The sequence below is a fragment of the Sapajus apella genome, unplaced genomic scaffold (assembly GCF_009761245.1).
Source record: "Sapajus apella isolate SASKATOON/1434 unplaced genomic scaffold, GSC_monkey_1.0 scaffold25, whole genome shotgun sequence".
Lineage (NCBI taxonomy): Eukaryota > Metazoa > Chordata > Mammalia > Primates > Cebidae > Sapajus > Sapajus apella.
In genome coordinates, this window is record NW_022436965.1 from 19,187,964 (window position 1) to 19,196,293 (window position 8,330).

Sequence of the window (8,330 nt, forward strand, 5' to 3'; positions counted from 1 at the left end):
ATGAGTCTCCTGAGAGCTGACGGTTTTAAATATGGGAGTTTCCCTGCACAAGCTCTTCTTGTGTCTGTTGCTATGTGAGATGTGCCTTTCACCTTCTGCCATGATTATGAGGCCTACATCTCTTCCTTTTGTAAATCGCCCAGTCTCAGGTATTTCTTTATCAGCCGCATGGAAACAGACTAATACAGTAAATCGGTACCAGTAGAATGGGGCATTGCTGAAAAGATAACTGAAAATGTAAGTGACTTTGGAACTGGGTAATAGGCAGAGGTAGGAACAGTTTGGAGGGCTCAGAAGACAGGAAAATGTGGGAAAGTTTGGAATTCCCGAGCTTTGACCAAAATACTGATAATGACATAGATAGAAAAGATCCAAGGACTTTTTCTTCCAGCCTCCAACCACCCTCCAATTTCCTTTTGCAACCTCTGGGACCGTCTTCTCGGCCATCTCCTGCCTCTGGGCCCAGCCAACACCATTTTTGTGGTTAGCTCCTTCTTGCCGACCAACCATGAGCTCCCAGATTCGTCAGAATTATTCCACTGACATGGAGGCAGCTGTCAACTGCCTGGTCAATTTGTACCTGCAGGCCTCCTACACCTACTTCTCTCTGGGCTTCTATTTTGACTGCGATGATGTGGCTCTGGAAGGCATGAGCCACTTCTTCAGTGAACTGGTCGAGAAGCGCGAGGGCTACCAGCATCTCCTGTAGATGCAAAACCAGCCTGGTGGCCCCGCCCTCTTCTAGGACATCAAGAAGCCAGCTCAAGATGAGTGGGGTAAAACCCTGGACACCATGAAAGCTGCCATGGCTCTGGAGAATAATCTGAACCAGGCCCTTTTGGATCTTCATGCCCTGGGTTCTGCCCACAAGGACCCCCATCTCTGTGACTTCCTGGAGAGTCACTTCCTAGATGAGAAAGTGAAACTTATCAAGAAGATGGTTGACCACCTGACCAACCTCCATAGGCTGGCCTGCCCAGAGGCTGGGCTGGGCAAGTTTCTGTTTGAAAGGCTCACTCTCAAGCACAACTAAGAGTCTACTGAGTCTAGTGACTTCTGAAGGACCCCTGGCAAAGTAACAGGGCTTCTACCTAAGCCTCTCCCTCCAGCCACTAGGCAGTTTTCCAACTACCCTAACAAGCCTTGGACCAAATGGAAATAAAGCTTTTTGAAGCAAAAACAATTAAAAAAATTTTTTTAAATCAGTCTTGCAACTCATATAATTGATAACATGATATTAAAAAAAACCGATTAGTCAAAACTAACACATAAATGACATCAATTATAGCATTAGTAGACAAGGTCATTAACACAATTATAACAGAATTCCAAATGTTTAAAAAGTTAGAAGAAAAATTGAACATGCTAATTAGAAACATGAAAGATATAAAAGAGAACCAAATTAAATTTCTAAAGATGAAAACTACAATGACCCAAACAAAAAATACTCTGGATAGGATTAATGGCAGATTAAACACTGAAAAGGAAAATATTAGTAGTGAACTTAAAGACACAGCAATAGCAGCTATCCAAAATGAATCACAGAGAAAAAGAAAATACTAAAACACAAAAGGACAGAGTTTTAATGAACGGTGCAACAACTTCAAGCAGGCTAATATACACATAATTTTAGTGCCCAAAGTATAAAGGGGGGAGGACAGAAAAAACTGAAGGAATACAGTCATCCCTTTCTATCTAAGAAGATTACTCTATCCAGAAATCCCTGCAGATACCAAATATCCAAGAATCCTTAAGTATCTTATATAAAATGTTATAGTATTTGCATATAACCTATGCAGATTCTCCCATACACTTAAGTCATCTCCATATTATAAGTAATATACATTGTATTAGACATATAATATAATGTAAATGCTATGTAAATAGTTGGTATACTCTATTGTTTTTCATTTGTATTCTTTTTTATTGTTCTTTTTATCATCAGTTGATTGAATCCTTAGATGTAGAACCTATAGATATGGAGGGCCAACTGTGATGCCAAAATAATGACCAAAACAATTTCAAATTGGATGAAAAATCTATAAGCTTGCAGATCCAAAAAGCTCAAAAAATGAGGAAAATTACACCAAGAACTATCATAATTAAATTTCTTAAAAATAATAATAGAAAAAATCTTAAAGCAGCCAAAGAAGACACATTACCTACAAAGGAACCAAGATAAGGATGAGAGCACATTTTCATTAAAGTAATGAAAGTGAAAAGACAGTGGAGCAACATCTTTAAATTACAATCATGCATCATTTAACAATGGGAACACAATCTGAGAAAAGCATTCTTAGGAGATTTTGTCATTGATTTCAGTCCCATAATTGGCACAATATTATTCCTAGCTGCACACATGTGCCGTGAAGACTGGAGAGAGGCCAAATTATTTATGTGCTCCTCGCTGACCCTGAGAATGTGTACCTGCACTTAGGAGGCTAGAAACGACTTGGTGAAAAGTAAAACCTGGGACAGACTTCAAAATGGACTGAATTTGAACGTGCTCCCTTACCAACACAGATTAATTTACAGATGTCAGAGGACTTACTGGCTTGAGGTGTTTGAGCATGACTTCTGTCTAATCGTTGGCTGACCCTACACAACTGCAGGGGCAACCCCAGGGGTTCAGTCTTGAAGTCAAAATAAGAACTAAAAGAAAACACACAAACAAACAAACTAAACTAGCCAGAGATATTTGTGACCACGTGCTGTAGGGGAGTCAGATTTCACAAATTTAGCCTGGAAAATTTATTAAACAAAGAACAAACAAACAAAAGGGAACAACAGCAACAACCGTTAGGGCAAAAACAACAGCATCTAGAGTTGCTGCAAACAATGATAACATGTGCAAAGAAATTGAAAAGTGTTATCCATTCAGGAAAAATACAAGCAATCAACAGAAACTGTCTCAGAATGTCTCCATGAATTTAGCAGGCAAAGACTTCAAAGAATATGCGATAAATATGTTCAGGGTACTTAAGTAAATTACCTTTAAAGAACTAAAACAGAGTATGGCAACAATGAATCGACGAAGATTTTCAATAAACTTAAAAAAAAGACCAAGTGAAAAATTTCGAGTTAAAGAATATAACTGAAAAATCTAAAAAAATCCACTAGAACAGTTCAACATCAGAGTTGAGGTAGCAGAAGAAATAAACTGATAAATCTGAAAATTAATCAATAAAATTTATCCCATAAGAACAGAAAGAAAAATATTAAAGAAAAATATTCAATCTCAAAGACACATGAGGCGTGATCAAGATACCAACATACATGCAGTGGGATTTCCTGCAGGACAGTAGAGAGATAAAGACACAGAAAATATATTTCAGGAAGTAATGGATAGAAAATTCCCAAATTTGATGAAAAACATTGAACCTTATTAAACTCCAAGTAGCATAAATTTTGAAAAATCCATATAGACACAAGCTATTGAAAGACAAACAGGAAATCCTGAAAGTCTTAGTAAGAGAAAAGTGACTCATTATTTACAGTGCAGCATCAATACGAGTGAAGACTCGTTTCTCAGTAGAAACATTGGAGGCCGGAAGGCAGTGAAATGTCATATTCAAAGTGCTGAAAGAGGAGTTTGAGACCAGGCTGAACAACATGGCAAACCCTATCTCTACAAAAAAATGCAAAAATTAGCTGGCCATGGTGGCACGCACCTGTAGTCCCATCTACCTGGGGGACTGAGGTGGGAGAATCACTTGAGCTCAGCAGGTTGAGGCTGCAGAGACTCAACATTGTGCTGCTGTACTCCTGCCTGGGCAACAGAATGAGATCCTGTCTCCAAAAATAAAAATAAAATAATAACAATGAAAAATAAAGTGCTGAAAGAGAAAAAGAACTATTAAGCAAGAAGTCTACACCCACCAAAACTGTTCTTCAGAAAGGAAGCCAAAGTAAAAATATTCTCAGCTAGACAAAGTATTTGCTCCTCACAGACCTGCATATGCATAGTAAATATATTATTCTTTACTATATTACATATATTGTATAATTAAAGCTTTATAGCAATACTATGAAAATACTGAACAATTGAGAAAAAAGGATTTCTAACCCAATATCTTTGTTAGCACATTTTTGAAGGTTTTATACATTCTTTTCCAGTCTTTGTCCACTTGCATATACCTTTCACCTACAGTAATAATAAAGATATGTGCTACAATGTATTCACTTTAGGTATAATATCACTTTTAGTAATTGTAATAATATTTCATAGTGTATAAAAGTCATTGTTTAGTTATTCATTTTCCCAATTTGGGACATTTTCACTGTTTTTAAAATTTTGCTATTATGAATATCTTCGTACATAAAACTTTTCCCTCATTACATTTTTTTCTAGCATAGATTCTAAGTAATGTGTTTACTGGGTCATTTTATATCTTAACTTTCTTGTCTCTGTCACTCCCACCACTTTATTCACTATTTTTCTTTTTGGATCAAATGCATACAAGACTAACTACTGCTTTTGGCCTACCATCCTTTCTGTTTCACTGCTTCCACTTGACCTCCAACCTGTCTGGTGTTCTGGAATATATGGCATCCGCTTTTCTGTCTTAGAGCCTCTGTCTGAAGGCATGGAACAAACTTATCTAAAGAAAAATATATTATTTCCTTTAAGAAGACATTCCACATATAATCAACTAAAATACATAGAACTTAAAAGCGGAAAAAAAATTACGCTAAGGAAAGAAGTGGTGATAAATCCAATTATCAAGTGGAGTATAAAGTAGTTTACCCAGGAAGTTTTCATAAAGGAAATTACCTCATGTTGTGGCTTAAAATAGATACTAGACCTAACATGTTGAAAAAATAAAATAAGCATCAAAATGTACATTTGTTTACTGCCTGAGATCTTTTCCTTCTATGAACTCTGTTTGGGACTCGGCAAATTTGATTAAGTATGTTGACTATGGAGTGACCTGGAACCAAAGGCAGAGCACAGGATCAGATTGTCCAGGGTTAAATTCCTGACTCTACCACATACTAGCTATGAGAACTCAGGTAATTATCTAATTTCTCTAAGCCCTAGTTTCTTCATCTATAAATAGGGAATAAGTATATAGATTTCATAGGGTTAAAGTGAGAACTGAAATGTTCACATCTGTAAAGTGCCTAGCTCAGTAGATCTTAATCAACAGCAGCAACAACAATCTAGTAAAAGTCTTGTACCCAGTGTGATGTAGGCTTCTTCAGGCATAATGTGTTTCATGAACTCTTCCTGGCATCCCTATCTATAAAATATACTCTAAACATAGAAAGTAGCTGCATATAAGAAATCTAAAAATTCTTGTTGAATCACTGGCTATCAGATTTATCATCCACTATGAAAAAAATACTTCAAATTAATTAAATTAGGTCAAGACTGAAATAAATAAAGCATACCTCACCAGTTCATTATAGGCATTACAAAGGTAGCAGCTTATCCTAACATTGTCTTTGAAGGAGTGCTTGATTTTGCTTAGTTACTACATGAAAAAGAAAAACAGGTAAAGGGGGGGACCGCATAGTCTCTAGTTCTTAAATTCATGATTATTTTGTATTTCTTTGAACAAAAGGGTGATTGATGCAGTACATTTTCTAAGGACTTGAAAAAACAAAGGAAATTATTCCAAGAGTAACTATTACAAATTATTCTTTAATTATCAGATGCCAATGGAAAAGTCAATGATTCACTTTGGGCCCCTTGATTTTACCTAAGTCAGGATTCTAGCTAGTATGAGAATGACTGAGGCTGCAGACCATGGTAATATTGGAAAAGGTACCCCACTCTTTGGGACCTTGTCATCGTGGGGATTATGGATGCTGGGAGCTCTGGCAGAGTTTGGATCTTTTTTAGCCTTGCAGTCACATTTCAGTGGGGCCCTGACCAGGGAAAGGTGGAAAAGGTGTGTCTTCCTTTTGCCTCTGTAGAATCTCTACTGACATTGGCCAGACAGCTGCCAGGGACTGATGAGGTGCTTCAGATCTTCCTCCTGTGGCCCGTGGGGCAACAGGTAGTACTTTGCTAGCTGTTAAGTATGTTGCCAGATGGACATCTTTCAGCAAACAACAAGACTGTTTCCTACTCTGGCTCAGGGATCAGAACAAACCCTGCTGATTTATTTTCAGACTTTGCCAGTGTGAATGGAATTTAAAACAGTTTTTATGTCCAAATGCCAAATGGGATTTGACACACATGTATACATTCAGTTTCAGGAACCAGGGAAATTCCAGGGCCTTGGTACTTTGGGTTCCCAGTAGCACCACTCTCCTTCCAAATGCTGACTTCTCTGGCCTCTCCTACAAGCATTACCATGCATTATCCCTGCCACAGAAATTCCATCCATGGAGGATTGTGAAGATTATAGATTTCTGTCTCCCTTTAACACATGGCAGCCTAGGAAACAAACAGTTAAACTGAAGCTAACTTAAAGTTGATTTCTTTTAAGCCACATAAATAAAATAATGCATTTTTTACGAAGATATAGTAAATATATAAATATGCTAAGGCTTTTAGTCACCTCATGTAGCTTCCAGAAGCCAAGCAAATGTGTTTCTGGTATGCATCTTAGGCGTATGTTGTTTGCAAAAATGCATTATGCTATCCTGTGTTAGTTATGCCTTACTTTCACTTTGCAAGCTATTTCAATGTTGTGATATCCATTTTAGGAAAAGAACAAAACACCTATTTCCCTGTGTTTCTATTTTTCCACGTTCCACCTACACCTACATTAGTGCTAAATTGACGTCCTCCAGAACATCTGTGTAAGTTGTTCCTTCTCATCTGCCAGGGTGCTCCCCAATACTGACAAAGATTGTCTGCAAACCTTCTCTGCCCTTCCTTGGTTTGCTTGTTCGTGTTTTCCCTTTCTGAGGTTAGACTGACTATGGGGCTTTCCACAGAAGAAGAGGTTTGGATAAGCCAGCAGTTTAACCAGGTTTTATGACCAGCCAGTGTAATAAAATGCATTCAGGGGTCACCCGAGAAACTTTAATCAGCACCAGGGGTCACTGGATAGCACTTCTAGACAGGAGAGAAAGAAATGAAGAACAGAGATTCAAAGGGGAGGAAGAAGAGTTGGGGGAAGGGATAGGAATAGAAGGTTCTCAAGTTATCATAAATAACTTTTAAAAATAATCAATGTCTTTTGCAATCAGAAATGGTAAAAAGAGCCATAACTGCCCTGTGGAAACTAGAGATCTGCTGCAAATTCAGAAGAAAATTTTACCCAAAGACTTAATTTTTTCCCTCGTGCAGTTTTGCATGAAAGTTTGGCCTTATGACTGGTCTTGGGATGGATATCAGATATCTCACCCTGAAGGGAGAAACATTCCCACCAAATCCTTCTCTCCTGAAAGAAAAAAAAAAAAATTCTGCATCCAATAATCAGAGCCTGGGCAGACAAATTGGCACCACTTATTTTTTTTCTCCAGGCTCCTTTTTATTTTCTGTGAGAAATAAGACTGCAGACTTGAGTCACAATTCACAAATATTTGGTAGTATTATGTTGCAAGAAACTGAAGGGGAAAACCAGAAGGTAATTCTTAAAAGCTTTGCCTTCACTCATGCAAACAAACTTTATACTTCTCAATAAATCTCCTGTTTTGTAAGTGGCCATTAAAATAACAGATCATTTGATTAAAATTCTGTTTTCTTTTCACAACAGTCATTTGGAATTTTTTGGGACCTCCAAATGTGGTCTTGGCCATGATGTCATTAGCATTTTATTAATGCATTCAAAAGGTTAAAAGCTCTTAGTTTTTATAGGGCTTTTAAAAGCAAACATTTGATTGTCTCTTGCATAAACTGAGTCTGAACCCATTAAAATGTGACAACAACTTCAGAACTGACCCTGTTTAAGGGTAAATAATTGATCAAGGATTTGCCACATTTTTAATTGCGTTGAGTGAAATGAAAACTGAACTGAGACCACTATTTGGGAATGAAAAGAATCAAATCCAGTCCAATACCTTTCAAAATAATAATGATATTTTTAAAATTAGGGTTTTTCCCTTTTAGAGTCAAATGATTCTTTATGGCACAAAAATAGTTTATAGTTAGAAAAGTTTATTTTTCCCTCTCTGGTTCAGTCACACTGCAGTCAGTTTGTCATTAAAAATAACATGGAAAAAAATTTAAATGTGTGTTTCAGGCGTCCTGGCCTCACCAAAAAAAAAAAAAAAAAGTTCAGGGCAGAAACTGTAAATTTGCTTTTGTTGTTTGTTTGGATATAAAAGCATCTGTGGCTGTATAGATTTGGAATTATGTTACCAAACATTTAGAACTAAAGACTGTTACTTTTATATTAGACACTTCGGAGAATTACATCATAAATCCA

The 8,330-nt window shown here is 37.0% G+C and overlaps 1 pseudogene across 1 annotated transcript; it reads left to right on the forward strand.

Annotated features, from left to right (window-relative positions):
• Nucleotides 1–332: 332 nt before the first annotated feature.
• LOC116560151 lies at nucleotides 333–1,180 on the forward strand (annotated as a pseudogene). The gene has a single exon (XR_004272819.1). The product of XR_004272819.1 is annotated as a ferritin light chain pseudogene (transcript).
• Nucleotides 1,181–8,330: the final 7,150 nt, after the last annotated feature.